Genomic DNA, 22,290 nt, shown 5'->3' with positions numbered 1-22,290 from the left:
GAGTTTATCACCATCTGCACAAGTACATGTGCGCACAGGTGCAATGAAAATCTTAGTTGCAGCAGCATCACAGGCACATAGCATCAAATACACAACATCCACAAGAAAAACATAAATTAAGCATAAGTTATACACAATTATACAATTAGAACAACAAAAAACAAAATGCATTCTAGTGCAAAGTGGTCATAGTGTTGCTATACTGAGGTAGTGATTAGGCTTGTGCAGGTTGGTTCAAGAACTGAATGATTGAAGGGAAGTAGCTGTTCTTGAACCTGGTGATGTGGGACTTCAGGCTTGTGTACTTCCTGCCCGATGGTAGCTGCGAGAAGATTACGTGGCCCCGATGGTGGGGATCTTTGATGATAGCTGTTGCCTTCTTGAGCACTCACTTATTGACACCATAGTGGCCAATTGCCCGACTAACCCACAAGTCTTTGGAATGTGGGAGAAACCAGAATACCCAGAGAAAACCCCACGTTATCACAGGGAGCATGTGTAACTCCTCAAAGAGATCACCAGAGGTTAGTATTGAAGCTGCTTCTTGGACCTGTGAGGCAGTAGCTCCATTAGCTGCCCAATGGTAGATAGTGATGGACCACAGATGTTTTTTTAATGACTTAGACGTGGGTGTGCTGAGTAAAATTTCGAAATCTGCAGATGGATGCAGTGTAAACAAGGAGGTGGAATGACATAGATAGTCTGGCTGAATGGGCAGACAAGTGGCAGATGAAATTTAATACAGATATGTGTATAAAATCATGAGGGCCATAAACAGGGTGAATGCGGATAACTTTCTCCCCCAGGGTTGGGGAATCAGAACTAGAGGATATAGGTTTAAGGTGTGAGGGGAGAGACTTAACTGGAACTTGAGGGGCAACTTTTTCACCCAGAGTGTGATCAGTATATGGAATGAGCTACCAGAGGAAGTGGTTGAGGTAGGTACATTAACAATGGAAAAAAGGAACTTCAACAGGTACATGGACCATAAGCTATAGGAGCAGAATTAGGCCATTCAGCCCATTGAGTCTGCTCCACCATTCAGTCATGGCTGATTTTTTCAACCGCGTTCTCCCACCTGTTTTCCGTAACCCTTAATTCCTTTACCAAAGAAGAACCTATCAATCTCTGCCTTAAGTACACCCACTGACTTGGCCGCCACAGCCGTCTGTGGCAACGAATTCCACAGATTCACCACACTCTGGCTAAAGAAATTCCTCCTCATCCCTGTTTTAAAGGGACGTCCCTTTGTTCTGAGGCTGTGCCCTCAGATCCCAGACTCTCCTACTGATGGAAACATCCCCTTCACATCCACTCTATCCAGGCCTTTCAGTATCCAGTAGGTTTCAATGAGATGCCCCCTCATCCTTCTGAACTCCATCAAGTACAGGCCGAGAAACATCAAATGCTCCTCATATGTTAAGCCTTTCATTCCTGGGATCATTTTTGTGAACTTCCTCTGGACCCTCTCCAGGGCCAGCACATCCTTCCTTATATATGGGGCCCAAAATTGCCTCATTTAGCAGCCTCATTTGTGGCACCTTGTCAAAGGCCTTCTGAAAATCCAAGTTAATGACATCCACCGACTCTGGATAGGAAAGGTTCAGAGGGATATGATCCAAAAGCAGGAAAATGGGACGAGCTTAGATGGGAATCTTGGTTGGCAAGGAGCAGTTGAGCTCTAGGGCCTGTTTCCCTGCTGTCACGAACCAGCAACAAAAGAAACACACTGAGCATGATTCAGTGTTAAAAACTATTTTATTAATCACTACTTATGATAATACGTAAAATAAAAGTAAAAATGTTAGTATGTTAGAATTCAAGAATGTTAAACCTCGAACGTTAACCCCAAAACTAAACTCTTCGTGTGTGTGTGTGACAAAGTCCAAAACTCCCAGTTCCTGAATGGTTCTTAAAGTTCAGTTCCGCAAGCCATAAGGTGAAACATGAGCAAGGGCTTCTTCAACAACCACCGTTGTCTGAAGATAAGATGTAGATGTAGAAAACATAGAGAGAGTACATACGAAATCCAAATGTTCCACGATGGAACCCAAACGACACTTCAGTGTTTACTCGGTAGTGACTTCCTCACCCCGAAAAGCATCCGAACCGTGGTCGTCCACACACAAATACCTGTTTCCTTCTACAGGTCAGCAACAAAGTGAACTCCACCGGATTACTTCCAACTTCCATACATGGATTTCAGTGGCAAACACAGTTATTGTTTCTCATCCATCGATAGAGAAAACAAGCAGGCTGGTGTCTCTCTCCCTTCTCTCTCTCTCCTTCTTCTTCTGACTTCTTCAACAACGTCATTACGTCCTTTATCTTCTATTGACGTAAGCACGCCCCACACACACATACACACACACTCTCTATCTTAAAGGGACTTTCACTGAGTCCGTAACACTGCTATATGTCTCCATGACTCTATGTGTGAAGTAATTCACTTTAACAGGAAGAATAGAGACAATATTGACTAAATATCATGATTCTAAAGGTTGTGCAAGAATACAGGGGCTAAGGTGTCCATAAATCCGTGAAAATGGCATGGAATTCTTAGACAGTAATGATTACAGTATGGCGAATCCTGGGGTTCAGAAATAGAGGCACCAACTGCAAAATCAGCAAGGTCATGTTGGACCTGTTCAAAAATCTAATTAGGCCACAAATAGAGAATTTGTGTTCAATTCTGGTTACCAAACCAAAGGAAGGATGTGAAGGTGCTCGAAAAGGAGCAGAAAATATACTATAAATTATTACAATCACTAGAATGTTTTGGTCATGAGAAAGATCAGCCGCAGAGTTAGATGGGAAAAGCTGGATTTCTTCTCCTTTGGGCGAAGTAGGTTGAGAGGAGATTCAGTAGATAGAGGGGAACTGTTCCCAATGGCAGATGTTTCAAGAGCCAGCAGATGCACTTGTCTGAGCGAGGATGAGTTAAGAATCTTTCAATCAGAGAATAGTTACAACCTGGAACTCACTGCCTGTAGGGGTGGTGGAATCAGAATCAATCAGTACATTCAAAAGGGAATTGGATAGGCCTGAGAGAAAATAATTCATAAGGCTGTGGGAAAAGTGCGGGAAAATGGTTCTCCAAGGAGCCAGCATCAACTCATTGTTCTGAATATCAATAAGACTCAGAAATTTTTATAGATTACTGAACACTTCAGGTCAAAGAAGACACAAGAGTCAAAATCAGAATCATGATTAGGTTTATTACCACTGACGTCTGTTATGAAATTTGTTGTTTTGCAGTAGCAGTACCGTGCAAGAAATAAAGACATAAAAAATGATTATAAATTACAAAAATAAACAAATTGTGAGAAGGAGGAATAATGAGGTAGTGTTCATGGGTTCATGGACTGTTCAGAAATCTGATGGTGGAGGGGAAGGAGCAGTTACTGAAACATTGAGTGTGGGTCTTGTATCTCCTCCCCAATGGTGGTAACGTGAAGAGGGCATGTCCCGGGTGGTGAGGGTTCTTAACGATGGATGCTGCTTTCTTGAGGCACTGCCTCTTGAAGATGTTCTTGATGGTGGGGAGGGTTGTGTCCGTGATGGAGCTGGCTGAGTCTACAACCCTCCGCAGCCTCTTTTGATCCTGCACATTGGAGCCTCCATACCAGGCGGTAATGCAACCAGTCAGAATGCTCTCCACCCTACATCTGTAGAAATTTGCAGGAGTCTTTGGTGGCATACCAAATCTCCACAAACTCCTAATGAAATAAAGCCACTGGCATGCCTTCTTTGTGATTGTATTAATGTGTTGGGTCCAAGGTAGATCCTGTGAGATTTGACACCCAGGAACTTGAAGCTGCTCACCCTTTCCAATGAGGACCGGTGCACGTTCTCCTGACTTCCCCTTCCTGAAGTCCACAATCAATTCCTTGGTCTTGCTGACGTTGAGTGTGAGGTTGTTGTTGCGACACCACTCAACCTGCCGATTTATCTCACTCCTGTATACCTCCTCCTTGCCATCTGAGATTCTGCCAACAACTGTGGTATCATTGGCGAACTTATAGATGGTGTTTGAGTTGTGCCTAGTCACACAGTCATGAGTGTAGAGAGAGTAGAGCAACACGCATCCTTGAGATGTGCCTGTGTTGATGGGCAGCAAAGGAGATGATGTTACTACCGATCCGCACTGACTGTGGTCTCCAGATAAGGAAGTCGAGGATCCAGTTGCAGAGGGAGGTACAGAGGCCCAGGTTTTGAAGCTTGTTGATTAGTACTGAGGGGATGATGGTGTTGAACGCCAAGCTGTAATCGATAAACAGCAACGTTAAGTATGTTTTGCTATTGTCGAAGTGCTCCAAAGCCGAGTGGAGAACCAGCGAGATTGTGTCCGCTGTACACCTCTTCTGGCAGTAGGCAAATTGCAGCGGGTCCAGGTCCTTGCTCAGGCAGGAGTTAATTCTAGCCATGACCAACCTCTCAACGCACTTCAGCACAGTAGATATGAGTGCTACCGGGTGACAGTTGTTGAGACAGCTCACCCTGTTCTTCTTGGGCACCGGGATGCTTGATGCCCTTTTGAAGCAGGTGGAAACCTCTGACTGCAGCAGTGAGAGGTCGAAGATGTCCTGGGACACTCCAGCCAGTTGGTCAGCACAGATTTTCAGTACCCTGCAAGGTACACCGTCGGGGCCTGATGCCTTGTGAGGGTTCACCCTCTTGAAAGATATTCTGATGTCGGCCTCCGAGACGGAGATCACAGGGTTGCCGGATGCTGTGGGGATTTGCACAGGTGTAATGTTATTCTCCCTTTCAAAGCATGCATAGAGACTTCAGATGCTTGGAAATCGGATGATGAAGGGTCCCGACCCAAAATGTCACCTGTCCATTTCCCTCCATAGATGCTGCCTGACCCGTTGAGTTCCTCCAGCTTTTAATGTTTTGCTCTAGTTCATAGAATTCCCAGCAATGTCTTGGTACCTCTCAACATAGGATCAGGCAGGAACTTTCCTCTTTGCCATGTTAGAAGCCACCATACTGTTTCCAATCTCCTGCTAGGCTAACACTTTGAGGCAATGCTTACGGGGAGCTGGATTTTGGAAGAGATGTTAACCAAGAACCTATCTGATGGATGTTTTCCAGGTTTATTTCAGGAGGAGCAACTTGGTATCCTGTCCATTATTATAAAAGTGTGTGAAGACAGTGTTTCGTAGTCTGCAAAATCCTTTGGGATATCCTAGCGTTGTTCCGTTTTTCTTTCATGCTTTTGTTAATTCATCTGAATTAATTCAGTTTAATGCAGGCATGAAATAACATTGCATTAAAATAGCTCAGACTCATGTTGTGTCCCCATATACTTAAGCATATTAGTTAGTCTTGGCAGAACTCTACTATCTACTTCAGTAGTTTCAAAGGGTAAAATTTATTTTTAAGCACATTAAATCTGAATTTTCAGGAATGCGCAGAATTAGGGGAGTAGAGTCAGCAAATTTCCCAAAGATAGTATTGCATAAAACTGCATATAATCACCTGTCAAAATATAACATGTAGGTATGCATAAACCAATGAATAAAACCTGTTTCAGTTGTGCCTTCATTTGGCAGAAATTTTACATTCAGAAGAATTTTTTTGAGAACTGCAAAGTATCTCAAGTCTTTTGTTACAGTTACTGAAGTGCACATCTGAGTGAAGCCCCATGATTCACAATGGAGATACTTTGTTGTTCACCCTAAAGCAGAGGGTGGAATTAGCATTTATCAACATAAGAATCAAACCCTGCCAAGCCTACTGTTAATGCATGTTCTAAAAGCTGTACAGTGAACCAAGTAAAGCTGCAAGATATTTTATAATCTTACATCTACCTCTGCAGACCTTATAGAGTCTGGAGACTTCATCATTACTGGGTCAAGATTCTACAACCCCCGTCTATTTGTAAGATGCAACAGTTTAAGGAGTCTGTTTACAACCACTTTCCCCAGGGCAAGTAGGGATGGGCAGTAAATGCTGACGATGTTCTCATTCTAGGAATGAAAGGGAAGCAACATTTACCTGTTACCTCTGGTATCACCATGTAGTTAGTTATTTATTTTCCTTGTGCATCATTTAATTCCTTGCTGTGTTCTTAACCAGATATTCATCCTTTTTTAAAATGTGATAACTAATGCCGCACCAATCGCATTATCTGGGAATATATCCTCAAATCTATAGAGTAAAAGCCATTCTTCTGATCTTAATCATGCCTGATGCATATCTCAATGCCTATATCCTCAAGCTCTGTGCTGCAAGTTAAACAAGCTGCCTTTGCTTACTATGATGGAACTTTTCAGAAGCTGGAAAACTTAGGTCAAGCAGGGCCCTGATTGGAATATTAAGATGTCAGGGAGTGGGATATTCAGAAGGAAAAGGGGTGAACCCAGTCCCTACACTTCAGAATGGTTTAGAGGGGAAATTGGACTGATGGAATTGCTCTGTGAGGAGCCGACATGGAATCAATGGGCAGAATGGTCTTCTTTGTTGTAATACGTGTGTGGATGGCAGCTGCCCTGCAGTCTCTGGGCAATTGAAGGCTAGCATATGTTATAGATAGGCTAGACAGATAGATTTTTTTTCCCAAAAAAAATGTCGAATACTAAATGGCATAAGCTTTAATGTGAGTGGGAGGAAGTTTAAAGGACATGTGCCGGCAAGTTTTTTTTTGCACAGAGAGTGGTGGGTGCCTGGAGTGCGCTGCCATTGGTGGTGGTGGAAGCAGATACGATAGTTCAAGAGGCTTTTAGAAAGGCACATGGATATGCAGGGAATGGAGACATATGGATCATGTGCAGGCAGAAGGGATAAGTTTAATTTGGCATCATATTCAGCACAGATATTGTGGGCCTGTTCCTGTGCTGTACAGTTCTATGTTCTATTATTCGGAGCTTCTCCAAGAGCGCAAACAGGAGTCCCAGTTTAGATAGCCTACCACTTTGTGTGTGGATGACTGTGTGATCTTTCAATCGTTTAAGGCCTTGCTAACAATGACCAATCTACCCTTTGCAGTCTCCCTGGCCCTCAGACCTCTGATGGCTTTGTGTGTGCCAGCCGTCGCTGGATGACTGAAGATACAGTGAGAGGATGACACATCTAAAGAGAAAGAAACATCCTCACAGGCTCAGAGCTTCATCTGTCCTGATGGTTGATTCAAAGCCAGGCTCTGGAATCTACCCACTGAGGCTGGTTGCAAGTGAGAGATGGAAAGAGAGTGTGGGAGTACTGAATGGAAAGGGGGTGAGCAGATTGGTATCCAATGGCTGGTATGAACGAGTGATACATGAGCTGCAATTTCAGCCCTGATGCAGGGTTTTGAGCCGAATCGTCGACAATTCCTTTTCCCCCCCTGCAGATGCTGCTCGACCCACTGAGCTCCTCCAGCAGATTGTTTCTTGCTCCAGATTCCAGCATCAGCTGTCTCTTGTGGCAACAATTTTAAAGAGTCAGATAGCTGTCCTGTAGTGTGGTGATATCATCATTGCTGATGGTATCAGCTGCAGTTGTGAGTGAGAGGGTTGTGAGTTCGAGTCCCAGTCCAACAAAAGCCTGACTCTGGAGTGTATATGCACCCGTCTACATCAATGGTGCTGAGGTCGAGAGGGTTGAGAGCTTCAAGTTCCTGGGAGTGAACATCACCAATAGCCTGTCCTGGTCAAATCACATAGATGCCACGGCCAAGAAAGCTCACCGGTGCCTCTACTTCCTCAGGAGGCTAAAGAAATTTGGCATGTCCCCTTTGACACTCACCAACTTTTATCGATGCACCATAGAAAGCATCATATCTGGATGCATCACGGCTTGGTACGGCAACTACTCTGCCCAAGACTGCAAGAAACCGCAAAGAGTTGTGGACATAACCCAGCGCATCATGGAAACCAGCCTCCCCTCCTTGGACTCTGACTTTTCCTCTCGCTGCCTTGGCGAAGCAGCCAGCATAATCAAAGACCCCACCCACCCAGGTCATTCTCTCTTCTCTCCTCTTCCATCAGGTACAGGGGCCTGAGGGTACGTACCACCAGGCTTAAGGACAGCTTCTATCCCACTGTGATAAGACTATTGAACGGTTCCCTTATACAATGAGATGGACCATGACCTCACGATCTACTTTGTTGTGACCTTGCACCTTATTGCACTGCACTTTCTCTGTAGCTGTGACACTGTACTCTGTACTGTTATTGTTTTTACCTGTACTACCTCAATGCACTCTGTACTAGCTCAGTGTAAGTGCACTGTGTGATGAATTGACCTGTACGATCAGTATACAAGACAAGTTTTTCACTGTACCTCAGTACAAGTGACAATAATAAACCAATACCAATAGTACTGAGGGAGTGCTTCATTGTTGAAGCTGAAGTCTTTTGGGTAAGGTGTTAAGCTGAGGTCTAGCCTGCTCTTTCAGGTGAACGATTTTTTTTATTGGTTCATTGTTTGAGGTCTGTGTATCACTGGCAAGGCCAGCATTTATTGCCCATCCCAGATTGCCTTTGAGAAAATGGCCTTCTTGAAATGATGCCATCCTACTGGTCAAGGTACTTGCAGTGTGGTTGGGTAGAACATAAGAAACAGATCAGGAGAAGGCTAATCAGCCCCTCAGATCTGCTTCACCATTACATAAAATTATGGTTGATCCAATCTTGGTCTCAAACCCACTTTCCTGCCCTTTCCCCATACCCCTTGACTTTCTGGCAGTTTAAATATCTGTCAATTTCTGCCCTGAATATCTTCAGTGGCTGTCTGTGGCAGAGCATTCCAGAAACTCACAGACCTCTGAGAAAATAAATTCCTTTTCATCTCTTTCCTAAATAGACAAGCTCTTACAGGCTGTCCCTGGGTTATGAACACTCGACTTATGAACATGCCTACATATGCACGAGCTCCCATAATATAATTAAATTCAAAAGTGTGACGTACATACATAGGTTCGTTTCTACAAAGGACAGAATTAGTTTCGTCTCTCTCTCCATTTTTAGTGATTGTTCTTTCTTATCAGTCTCATGCGCTTGTTATGTCATTCTTTACAATACTATGGAGGTATGTTTACCATATTGAGTGATTTTTGTGTATTTCCTGAATTATGCACAAAATTGACGTATGGACATCTGTAAAAATGGTATCTGTTCATAACCCGGGGATGGCCTGTTTCCTGAGTCTATGCCTGCTAGTTCTGGATATCATAACTAGGGGAAACACACCCTCAGTACTCACACTGTCTAGCCCCACAGAACATTGTATGCTTCAATACGAAGACCTCTATTTCTTCTAAACTGCAATGAGTATAGGCCCAATCTACTTAAACTTTCTTCATACCTCAATCCCTTTATCCCAGGAAATAACTCAGTGAGCCCTCTCTGCAATGCCACCACTGGCATCGCAGGTAGACAGGGTGGTGAAGGTTTTTGACAAAATACACAAAACAATGGAGGAACTCAGCGGGTCAGGCAGCATCTATGGAGGGAAATGGACAGTCGACCTTTCCGGTCGAGACCCTTCATCTGGACTGCTTTTGGCATGCTGTCCTTGATCGGTTGGGGCAATGACTATAAAAGCTGGGATGTTATGTTGCAGTTGTACAAGACCTTGGTGAGGCCACATTTAGAATATTGTGTTCAGTTTTGGTCACCCTGCTATGGGAAAGATGCCAATAAACTGAAAGGTGTGCAGAGGAGATTTACGAGGCTGCTGCTGGGACTTGAGGGACTGAGTTATGGAGAGAGGTTGAGCAGGTTGGGACTTTTTTCATTGGAGTGTAGAAGAATGAGGGGTGATCTTATAAAGGTGTATAAAATTATCAGAGGCATAGATAGGGTTAATGTACACAGTCTTTTTGCAGGGTTGGGGAATCAAGAAGGCATAGGTTTAAGGTGAGAGAGGATATTTAATAGCAACATGAATGACAACTTTTTCACCCAGAGGGTGGTCAGAATATGGAATGAGCTGCCAGAGGGAGTTACTGAGGCAGGTACATTAACAACAGATAAAAGGAACTTGGACAGGCACATGGATAGGGAAGGTTTAGAAGGAAATGGGCCAAATGTGGGCAAATGGGACTCACTTAGATGGGAACCATCGTCGTATGGACCATTTGGGCCGAAGGGCCTGTTTCCATGCTATATGCCCCGATGACTTTATGATGCTGCAAGCACATCCTTCAATAAATACAATTAATGAAAGCCACAACTGTATGCAGTACTTTAGGTGCTAACTCACCATCATCCTGTAAAGTTGCTTCAGTACTTCCCTACTTTTATACTCCATACCCTCTGCAATAAAGGCCAACATTGCATTAAACTTCCTAATTACTTGCTGCACTTGCTGATCCCTTATGATTCATTCACCAGGACTTCTGATAATAATTAGTTTTTCATTCTTCCTCCCAAAGTGAATAACTTCATATTTCCCCAGAGAGGGAATTCAATGATTTTGATCCCACATTGATGAAGGAACAGCAATGCATTTCCAAGTGAGGATAGTGTACGGCATGGAGGGAAACAATAAAATATGCCCTGGTGATATTTGTGGGGAGTTTATTGGAGATTGGTGATCATTCATGGAGAATATTTTATAGGAGTAGGCTACTGGGTCTCCCATGCCTGCCCCACTATTCATGAATGATCCTGTGTCCTCTCCATCATCCTGACCAATCCCCATGGAGAACATAGAACATAGAACAGTATAGCACAGGAAAAGGCCCTTCAGCGCACACTATCTGTGGCAAACACAATGCCAAATTAAACTAAATCTCTTCTGCCTGCACTTAATCTATATACCTTCATTCCCTGCAAATTCACATGTCTGTCTAAAAGCCTCTTAAATGCCACTTATAGGTATCTGCTTCCAGCACCACCTCTGGCAGCCCATTCCAGGCACCTATCACTCTTTGTGTTAAAAAACTTGCCCTGCACATCTCCTTTAAACTTTCCCCCTCTTCTCCTAAGTATTTGAAATTTTAGTATTTGAAATTTCTGCCCTGGAAAAAAGATTCTGACTGTCTACCCTATCTATGCCTCTCATAATTTTATAAACTTCTAACAGGTCTCCCCTCAGCCTCTGATACTCCAGAGAAAACAACCCAAGTTTGTCCAAACTTTCGTTATAGATAATACTCTCTAATCCAGGCAACATCCTGGTGAACCTTTTCTGCACCCTTTCCAAAGTCTCCACATCCTTCCTGTAATGGGGTGGCACACAACCTGTTGATTTACCTGTTGTCGAAACAGCCACCAATCTTAGCCTTGATTATACTATATGATTGAGCACCCATTGTAGTTTGGGGAGGAGAATTCTAAAGAGTTACAACTTTCTGACCAAAAAATCATCCTCATCTCTGTCCAAAATGGTCAACCTGTTACCCTGTGTCAGTGGCCTCTGGTTCCAGACACTTCAGCCTGAGGAAACAGACTCATGACATCCACTCTGTTAATCCCTCTCAGAACTTTGTGCAGGCCATCATTCATTCTTCTAAGCTCTGGCGAGTGCAGGCCAAGCCTATTCTCTCCTCACAGGATAAACCCTTCATCTCAGAAATCAGTCTGGGGAATCTACCCTGTATTGATCCAAGGCAAGTTTATTGATTTTATGGACAGAGAGCAGATTTCCTCATGGTTTACACATCAGTTACTTGTTGTTGGCAACCATATGACTCAGAATGGTATAAAATCCTTTCTGATGAACTCCAAGGGAATAAATATTTCAAAGTGACCTGAAGTATTATAGCCCAGTGCAAGATTCAAATAAGATAGCAAAGTCTATGAGTAGAAGTTCCTTTCTGTGCTTAGTTATTTATTTGTTGACAGGATATGGATGATTCAGGCAATGCCACCATTTAGTCCGCCCTTTTTTGATCTAGAATTGAGGAGACATGAAGCGTCTACCACAATGGTGGATCTGGAGTCACATTTTAGGCCAGGCTACATCAAAGATGACAAATTTCCTTCCCTGAAAGCACATCAGTGAACTAAGCAGGTTTTTTACAACAATCCAATAGTTTCATGTTCACCGTTACTCATGCCAACATTTTAAATCCAGATTTATATAAAATTTCTTGAATTAGGTCACTAGCAGGTATTACACAGGAAATTTGGTGGAAATAATTCAGTGAATAATCCTCTCCTTGCATGGAGAAAGCCAGTACAAGAGGTCGAGCGATGGTCGAGGTCAGTGGGTAGCCTTCCCAAAGGTAGATGGAGACACATGCGCTCAAACAACAGAAATTCAATTGTTTTCACTCAAATTTACCTCTACTCCAGTCTATTCAATTAAATCGCTCTTTGGCCAACAGAGAATGTCCAACAACAGACACTGTCATATTGTTCAAGTGAAACGGCAAGATTATTAAATGCCACCATCTACTTTAACAGGTCCTAATGTTCAGATGCGTTGGAGTGCTAACAGGAATACTCTGGGCTCGGTTTTCCCATTCTCACTTGAGCACGACAGTGATGAAAGACCTCATGAATCATTTGTTATTAGAGAGAAGAAATGACTGTGAGATCCTGGTACTTTTCATTGAAAAGCATCAATCAAGTAGCCAAATTACTCAAGTAGAGGTAGAACTAGATAAAGCTGTATCAAAAAGAAATTCAGCTTTGACCTTTCCCAAATCTCAATGACACATTTTTTACTTTTATAATGGAATATATACCTATAATTCTTGAAAGGAATGTTCTTTATTTAACAATGATGGATTCATTATTTCCTTAGGACCAGCTTTTTAGAAACTCTTTTTCTACCAGTTCTGCGATCAATATTCCACGCTGTTCTCTGTTTTCTAGGTCTGGGTTCCAATGATGACGGGTTTCCATCGCCTCTTCAACATCTCCATGTTTGAGAACTGACTTTTTTTTTGTGTAAGATTTTTAAGAATTCTTTATTAGTCACATGTACATCCAAACACACAGTGAAATGCATCTTTTTGCGTAGAATGTTCTGGGGTCAGCCTGCAAGTGTCACCACGCTTCCAGCATCAACATAACATGCACACAACTTCCTAACCCATACATCCTTGGGATGTGGGAGGAAACCGGAGCACCCGGAGGAAACCCACACAGACACACAGGGAGAACGTACAAACTCCTTGCAGACAGCGGCGGTATTGAACCCGGGTCGCTGGCTCTGTAAGAGCATTACGCTAACTGCCATACTACAGTGTCTGCCCTCTATTCAAAGGGTCTGGACATTACTGATAAGACCAACATTTATGTTTATTAAATTCCAGATTTATTTAATTGCAGACATTTAAATTTCCTAGCTCTTGTGGTGGGATTTGAAACTTGCTCCTGGATGTGTAGAATAGCATTCTGGCTGTAGTGCAGTAACTAAACCACTGTACCATTCCAGTCCATCTAACATGACATTAAAGGAGCATCACTGCAGAACCCTAATCCATCCATCCCTAATTTTCTCCAACAACAGACAATGACGAGGAGTTGGAACATTTTCCTCCCTTTAGCCCAGTAATGCTGAACTCTGCAGACACTCTTCTCTGGAGAACATCCAACTCAGAGCAGAGCAGACTATGACCACAAGTACCCTGTTCCTGAAACACTGAACAAACCTGAATTCTATTCTCTAGAAAAGAAGAGACTAAAAGGAGCACTGACAAATTTACGGGCATTTTATTAATTTACCTATTTGGTATTGGTATTGGTTTATTATTGTCACATGTACTAACATACAGTGAAAAGCTTCTGTTTTGTGTGCCATCCAGACAGATCATGTCACACATAATTAAATTGAGGTAGTAAGAAGAAAACAGAGTGCAGAATATAGTGTTGCAGTTACAGAGAAAGTGCAGGCAGACAAATAAAGTGCAAGGGCCACTACGAGGTAGACTGGGAGATCAAGAGTTTAAGAGATCAACTTTCAGCATATGAGAGTTCTATTAATGAGTCTGGTAACAGCAGGATAGAAACTGTCCTTGAGTTTGGTGGTTCATGATCTCAAGCTTTTGTATCTCCTGCCTGACGGGAGAAGGGAGAAGAGAGAATGACTGGGGTGGGAGGGGACCTTGATTAAGTTGACTGCTTTCCTGAGGCAGCGGGAAGTGTAGATGGAGTCCATGGAGGGGAGGCAGGTTTGTGTGTGATGCACTAGGCTGTGCTCACAACTCCTTGCAATTTCTTGTAGTCTTGGGCAGAGCAGTTGCCATACCAAGCTGTGATGCACCTGGATAGGATGCTTTCTATGGTACATCTATAAAAATTGGTAAGAGTCATCACAGGCATGCCAAATTTCCTTAGCCTTCTGAGGAAGTAGAAGTGTTGGTGTGCTTTCAAGTTGTAGCTGTCACTGGCAATGCTAACATTTATTATCCATATCTAATGCACTTGAACTAAGAAGGCACAAAATATTTAGCCAAATAGGTGGATCTAAACTCACATATAAGCCAGACCAAATAAGGTCAGCAACTTATATGAGATCTGCTTAAAGATTATAGAGGCACAATAGTGCAGCAGTCAGTTCTGCTGTCTTACAGCTCCAGCGACCCAGGTTCGATCCTGACCTCTGGTGCTGTCTGTGTGGATTGTACACATTCTCTCTGTGACCACGTTGGTTTTTCCTGGGTGCTGTTTCCTCCCATGTCCCGGTGATGTGCAGGTCATTAGATTGATTGGTTACTGCAAATTACCCCTGGTGTAGGTGGGTGGCAAGAGAATCAGGGGGGAGCTTATGGGCATGTGGGATAGTATAGGTTACAGGGAAATAATAGGGAAACTGGACATGGGAACAGTCTGAGAACTGGCAAAGATTTGATGCACCTAATGGCCTCCTTCTGTGTTGTAAGCAAATATAAAATAATATGAGATCTTTGAAATGAAATGTTAATTCTGTTCTCTCTCCATAAGTGCTGGAAAATTTTGGGGTATTTCCAGCATTTACTGTTTTACTTAAGTTTTTCAGTAATTGTAATTGTGAGTGATTTTTTAATAATAATCCAGTTGCTTTAATAGGGCCCATTATTGAAACCAGTTCCTTCTTTCTCGTTCCACATTTTCAGATGCACTGGTGGACTTGTGCTACTGTTCAATGGTCCAGGCTAGTAATCTTACTGTAGGGTTAACAGGGTGGACATTGAAGAAAATGGGGCCATCTGTGGGCAAACCCCAAAAACTAGGGGCCAACAATATGGAACCATCACCAATAAATTCTACAAGGCATAAAAAGGAACACTTTTATCAAGAGAGTGGTTGGAACTTGCTACCACAAGAGTGGAGGAGGAAAAGACCATTGATGAATATGAAGGACACCTAGATAAGCAGAGGAGGACGGAAGGAATAGAAGAATAAATTTTTATAGAGTTAGATAAAGAGGGCAGAAGAGGGTAAGTGTGGATCATACCAAAGACCATTTGGATTAAATTACATCTTCCTGTGCTGTTCTTCCATTCTCTCAGAGAGTCATAGATTCATAGACTTGTATAACACAGAAACAGGCCCTTCAGCCCACCGTGTCCTTGCAACCCTTCTGCCCATCTACACGAATCCCATTTGCCAGCACTTAAATAGGCAAGGCATATCCTTCAATGCCTTGCCTATTTAAGTGCCTGTCTAAATACCTCTTAAGCATAGTAATTGGCAGAGTGTTCCAGATATCAACCATGCTCTGTGTACAAGGTTTTCCCTAAGACCCCCTTTAAGTCTCCTGTACCTCAACTTAATACTATTATTTTTGATATCCCTACCATGGGGAAAAGGTTTTGACTGTCTACTCTATCTGTGCCTCTTATGTAATTGTGACTTATGCATTTATATAGTCTGTGTAGGACACTGGATTATCTCGCTGAATCACTGAAATGTTCAAAGTACTTTAATAGTCATATTGCTCCTTCACACTCAAGAAAAGAAATCAACATACATTGTTCTGTAACACTCATACTTTTGCTTTGAGTGTGATTTTTATCGAAGTCTATACTTTACACACTGAATAAGGATCAATTCTTTCTCTGGGAATCTGCATTTCACTTGCTGTTGATGTAGGATTCTTCCACTGATTAAAATTACTTGGAGTATCACCCTGGAGGAGATTGCCAGGGGAATCAGTGGACTAATTAATAATTAGTCATTAAGTTGGTGTGTTACTCTACAGGCTACATTTTTACCTTTGGCCACTTACATATTCATGACACATTCGACTCAAGCAGCCTAGTTCGTCTGCATTTGGTGGAAACCTGGGTCAGTATTATAGCAAGAAGACACTCATTTCCCTTGTATACTGAGTGTAGTCATGCATTTGCAAAGCTTGCATGAGGATAGACCAGCTGAGCATATAGGAGAATGAATGAGAAGATTTTGCAGTCCAATGACAGCAATTCCCCCATAAATAGCAGCAAGTTTGGTATATCCATGGCTACATGCATGAACCTAAACCCTGTGGTGGCTGCAAATCACTTAAACTATGCCAAGTGATTTCAATGGAGGGAAAAAGTTGTGAAGCAGGGATTAATCCCTGTGCTTCAGTTTCCTATTTTAATTTTTTAATATTATTTCAACTTTAATAGAATGAATACTTTTTATTAGTTCAGGTATTTTTATGTCATAACCATTCAGAACTTTCTGACAGCTGGCTAAGCCAGAGGCATGACTTAGTTGGATGTCAAAGCTTTTCAGCACTCCTCGATGTTTGGCACTTACAATCCGAAAGTACTGCTGGCATGCAGGGTCTTGCTGCCACTTTGAAACCAGGACTTTGCAGCAAGTTCTCCAATTGAAATGTGAAAACTTAAGTGCAATGTTTTGTCAGAAGTATTGGGCAGTTGACTCTGCCAGATGTGAGGTGGCCTCATATGTGCATTTATGATCTTTCTTCTGATCCATAGTTCTAAGGAAACCTTAAATCTGTTAAAAAGAGCGCATCAAGTTTTCATCCCAGTTCTCAGATATAAGCTATGGAGTTGCCAATTCAGCTTCTCATTATGAAAACCCTCTGACTTGCATCACCATTAATTTAAACAAAAATTGTCTTGGAAAACACACTGCTAAATTGTATTAGAAAGACTTCATATGCAGAATAAATGTGGGAGGAACATACTTAAAATTATGGGAACAGAACAACACATATCTCCTTAAAAACCAATCCAAAATGAAGCACTGTGAGAATGCTTTATCCACTAAAATCAAAGGGAGCTTTGGATATTTTTTGTAGAAAACTCCTGACAAGTACTAACACTGCATAATTATTTCCTCTGCACCAAAGAAATACATGGTGGTGAGATATTGAGTTGGTGCAGAGGAAACAGGCCCTTTGGCCCCACTCGTCCATGCTGACCAAGATGTCCATCTAAGCAAAACCCATTTGCCTGTGTTTGATAAATTGGCAAATTGATTTATTATTGTCACATGTACTGAGATACAGTGAAAAACTTTGTTTTGCATGCCATCCATACAGATCATTTCATCACATAAGTACATTGAGGTAATACAAGAAAAAAACAATAACGAATTGCAGAATATAGTGTTACAGTTACAGAGAAAGTGCAGTGCAGGCAGACAATAAGGTGCAAGGCCAATGACGAGGTAGATTGTGAGGTCAAGAGTCCATCATCTTATCGTACAAGAGGTCCATTCAATAGTCTTATAATAGTCTTTGATCCCTATCCTCAAAAGCTTTCCTATCTATGTAACTGGCCAAATGTTTTTTGAGCATTGTAATTGTATCTGCCTCTAACACTTCCTCTGTGGATTGTTCCATATACCCACTGTGTGAAAAATCTGACCCTCAGGTCCCCTTGAAATCTTTCCTCTATCACCTTCAACCAATGCCCCCTAATTTCAGACTCTCCTAACCTGGGAAAAAAACTATCTACCCTATCTATGCCCCTCATGATTTTATAAAGCACTTAGGTTCTATCTCCCTTTGTTCATCTTTCTCATTCCCCCTTCGTTCCAGGGAAAACAGACACAGCCTTTACAGTCTTTCTTTAAAACTCAAGCCCTCTAATCCAGGCATTATCCTTGCGGATCTTTTCTGCACCCTCTCTTACTTCAGAATGGCTTTCCTATAGCAGGGGCCAGAGCTGCACACAATACTCCAAGAACTGCCTGGCCAATGTTTTGTACAACTGTAATATAATGCCCCAACTCTTATACTCAGTCTCACAACCAATGAAGGTAAGCATGCCATACACCTTCTTAACCATCCTGTCAAATTGTATTGCCACTTTCAGGGAAATATGTATTTGAATCCCTAGGTCACTCTGTTCAACAGCACTCCTCAGGGTTCTGCCATACAATGTGTAAGTCCTAGCCTTGTTTAACTTTCCAAAATGCATGACTTTGCACTTGTCTGAGTTAAAGTCCATAATAATTAAAATAAACATGGCAAACTGCCTTCATTAACCCTGTGCCACTCCCATCAGCACAGTAGTAATAAAACTTGAACATCTGAGCTGAATTTCATTTCATTCATCTCCTCACACTTTATTCACCGTAAGCATCTCCTATGAAGGCTTTCAAGATTTAAGAGCATTGAAAGTTAAGCAGCTTGAAGTAACATCACTTAATTCAGAATAGCTGCGTCTTCTTTTAACTCTTATAAAAGCAGCATGGATGAAAAACCAAAGGAACATCACAGAAAACGCAACCCAATCACAGACTGCAATTGCCAAAGCTCGAGTGAAAAGCATACATAATAAAAGCTGATTGCAGAAAGTGGGAGGAATTGAAAGAGAAGTTATTGAGGGTAACAACAAGTTCTGCCAGGCGGATGAGAGCCTTAATCAAAGGTGTAGCTATCGGCACTTGCACGTGCCCCAGCTACACCTGTCCTTTCATTGGCTATGTGGAGCAGTTCTTGTAGCAAACCAACACTGGCACCCTTCCTCAACTCTTTCTCCACTGCATCGATGACTGCATTGGTGCTGCTTCCTGTACTCGTGCAGAACTCATCAACTTTATCACCTAATCTGAAACAAGATTGGTGCCAAAGCATGGTGACTCGTTGTAAACTGGTCTCTGCAGATCTACTCATTACCTCTATTGACCCGGGTTCAATTCCCGCCACTGTCTGTAAGGAGTTTGTACGTTCTCCCCGTGACTGCGTGAGTTTCCTCCGGGTGCTCCGGTTTCCTCCCACATTCCAAAGACTTATGGGTTAGGAAGTTGTGGGCATGCTACGTTGGCACTGAAAGTGTGGTGACACTTGTGGGCTGCTCCCAGAACACTCAACGCAAAAGATGCATTTCACTGTGTGTTTCGATATACATGTGACTAATAAAGATATCTTATCTTAAAATCGTTCTACCCTTTTGAATCTAAATTCGATGACTACCACAATGCACTGATGTGATGAAATGATCCGTACGGAAAGCATGCAAAACAAAGTTCTATACCTCGGTACATGTGAAAATAAAATATTTATTAGTCACATGTACATTGAAACACACAATGAAATGCATCTTTTTTTTGCATTACTAAGAATGTGCTGGGGGCAGCCTGCAAGTGTCGCCACTCTTCCAGCGCCAACATAGCATGCCCACAGCTCCTAACCTTTGGAATAATAAACCAATTCACCAATTTACTTTATGAGTAACTTCCACCTCACCCTCAAATTCACTTGGACCATTTCTGACACTTCTCTCCCTTTTCTGGATCTCTCTGCCTCCACCTCAGGAGACAAACAATCCACCAATACTTACTATAAATCCACTGACTCCTACAGCTACCTCAATTACTCTTCCTCCCACCCCCCCCCCCGGACAACATCCCTTTCTCTCAATTTCTCCATCTCCGCTGCATCTGTCCTCAAGATGTCTAAGACATCTGAAATGTCCATTTTCAGGAAAAGTGGCTTCCCCTCTATGTGGTTGATGGGACCCTCACTCATATTTCCTCCATTTCTCAGACTTTTGCCCTCAGAACAGAAGTAGAGTTCCCTTGGTCCTCACCTTTCACTCCACTATCCTCTGTATCCATCCTTTGCTATCTCTGCTAGCTGCGACGGGATTCACATATTCCCCTCTCTGCTCCTTTCTGCTTTCGGCAGAGACTACTCTCACCATCACTCTCTCCGCTCATTCCTACCCGCCTGCCCCTTCCCGTCCCTGGCACTTTCCCCTGCAGCCATAGGAGATGCAAAACTTGTCCCTACACCTCCTCCTTCACCATCATCCAGGGCCTTCAACAGTCCTTCCAGGTGAGGCAGCAATTCATGTGTACTGCTTCCAATCTTGTTTATTGAATTCGTTGCTTATGATGTGGCCTCCTCTACATCAGTAAGACCAAGCATAGACGAGGTGACTGTTTTGCAGAGCACCTGCGGTTTGTCTCCAATGACCATCTTGAGCTTCTGGTTGCATGTCATTTGAACTCCCCATTTCCATACTGGCCTGTCTGTCTTCAGTCTTCTCCACTGCCAGGGTGAAGCCAAACACAAACTGGAGAATCAATACCTCATATCCCACATGGGTAGTTTACAAACAAACGGATTTTCAGATGAACCCCGGGTTCCTTTCCCACAAAAGAGGTGGTTATTGACTTCCAAAAGTGGGGCAGTGCGTACATTCTTGTTTACATCAATGGTGCTGAGGTGGAGATGGTTGAGAGCTTCTAGCTCCTGGGAGTAAACATCACCAATAGCCTGTCCTGGTCCAACTATGTAGATGCCATTGGAATTGGAATTGGTTTATTATTGTCACATGTACCGAGACACAGTAAAAAACTTGTCTTGAATATCGGTCATACAGATCAATTCATTACACAGTCCGTTGAGGTAGTACAAGGTAAAACAATAACAGGATGCAGAGTAAAGTGTCACAGCCACAGTGAAAGTGCAGTGCAGGTAGACAGTAAGATGCAGGGTCATAATGAGGTGGATTGTGAAGTCAAGAGTCCATCTTATTGTACTAGGAAACCATTCAATAGTCTTATAACAGTGAGATAGAAGGTGTCCTTAAGCTTGGTGGTACATGCTTTCAGGCTTTTGTATCTTCTGCCTGATGGGAGAGGGGAGAAGAAAGAATGTCCAAGGTGGATGGGTCTTTGATTATGCTGGCTGCTTTACCGAGGTAACGAGAAATATAGACAGAGTCCATGGAAGGGAGGCTGGTTTCCATGTGCAGTTTCTTGCAGTCACAACTCTCTTCAGTTTCTTGTGGTCATGGGCAGAGCAGGTGCCATACCATGCTGTGATGCATCCAGATAGGATGGTTACTATGGTGCATCGATAAAAATTGGTGAGGGTCGATTGGGATATGCCAAATTTCTTCAGCCTCCCTCAAATGAGGCGCTTGAGGAGGACCAGGAATGCATGAGAACACTTAAGAGAGAAATCAGGAGGCCAAAATGAGGACACGAAGTTGCTCTGGCAGACAAGGTGAAAGAGAATCCCAAGGGTTTCTACAGCTATATTAAGAGCTAAAGGATAGCAAGGGACAAAATTGGTCCTCTTGAAGATCAGCATGGTCATCTTTACATGGAGCCGTGAGAGATGGGGAAGATCTTAAATGAAAGTATTGCATCTGCTTCTATTCTGGAGACGGGCACAGAGACCATAGAACTGAAGCAAAAGCGTAGTGAGGTCATGGACTGTATCCAGATTATGGAAGAGGAGGTGCTTGCTGTCTTGAGGCGAATGGAGGCGGATAAAGCCACAGGGCCTGACAAGGTCCCCCCTCGGACCTTGTGGGAGCCTGGTGCAGAAATTGCACAGGCCCTGTCAGAGATACTTAGAACATCCTTAGCCACGGGTGAGGTGCCGGCGGACTGGGGAATAGCTAATGTTGTTCCATTGTTCTAGAAGGGCTCTAAGAATAAGCCAGGAAATTATAGGCCGGTGAGCCTGATGTCAGTCATAGATAAATTATTAAAAGGCATTCTAAGGGACAGGATGTATAAGTATTTGATTAGGGACAGTCAACATGATTTTGTGCATGGTAGGTCATATCTAATCAATTCTATAGAGTTTTTCGAGGAGGTTACCAAGAAGGTTGATGAGGGAAAGGTGGTGGATGTTATCTACATGGACTTTAGCAAGGCCTTTGACAAAGTCCTGCATGGGAGGCTGGTCCAGAAGATTAAGTTGCTTGGCATTCAGGATGAGATAGCCAATTAGATTCAATATTGGTTTCACGGGAGAAGCCAAAGAGTGGTAGTAGATGTTGTCTCTCTGACTGGAGGTCTGTGACTAGCAGTGTGCTGCAGGGATCAGTGCTGAGTCCATTGTTGTTTATCAATATTAATGATTTAGATGATAATGTGGTAAACTGGATCAGCAAATTTGCAGATGACACCAAGATTGGGGGTGTAGTGGACAGTGAGGAAGGCTATCAAAGCTTGCAGCATGATCTTCACCAGCTGGGAAAATGAGCTG

The sequence above is a fragment of the Pristis pectinata genome, chromosome 5, assembly GCF_009764475.1.
Source record: "Pristis pectinata isolate sPriPec2 chromosome 5, sPriPec2.1.pri, whole genome shotgun sequence".
In the NCBI taxonomy this organism is placed as follows: domain Eukaryota; kingdom Metazoa; phylum Chordata; class Chondrichthyes; order Rhinopristiformes; family Pristidae; genus Pristis; species Pristis pectinata.
The sequence above is the reverse complement of the archived record's forward strand: the minus strand, read 5'-3'. Positions refer to the sequence as shown.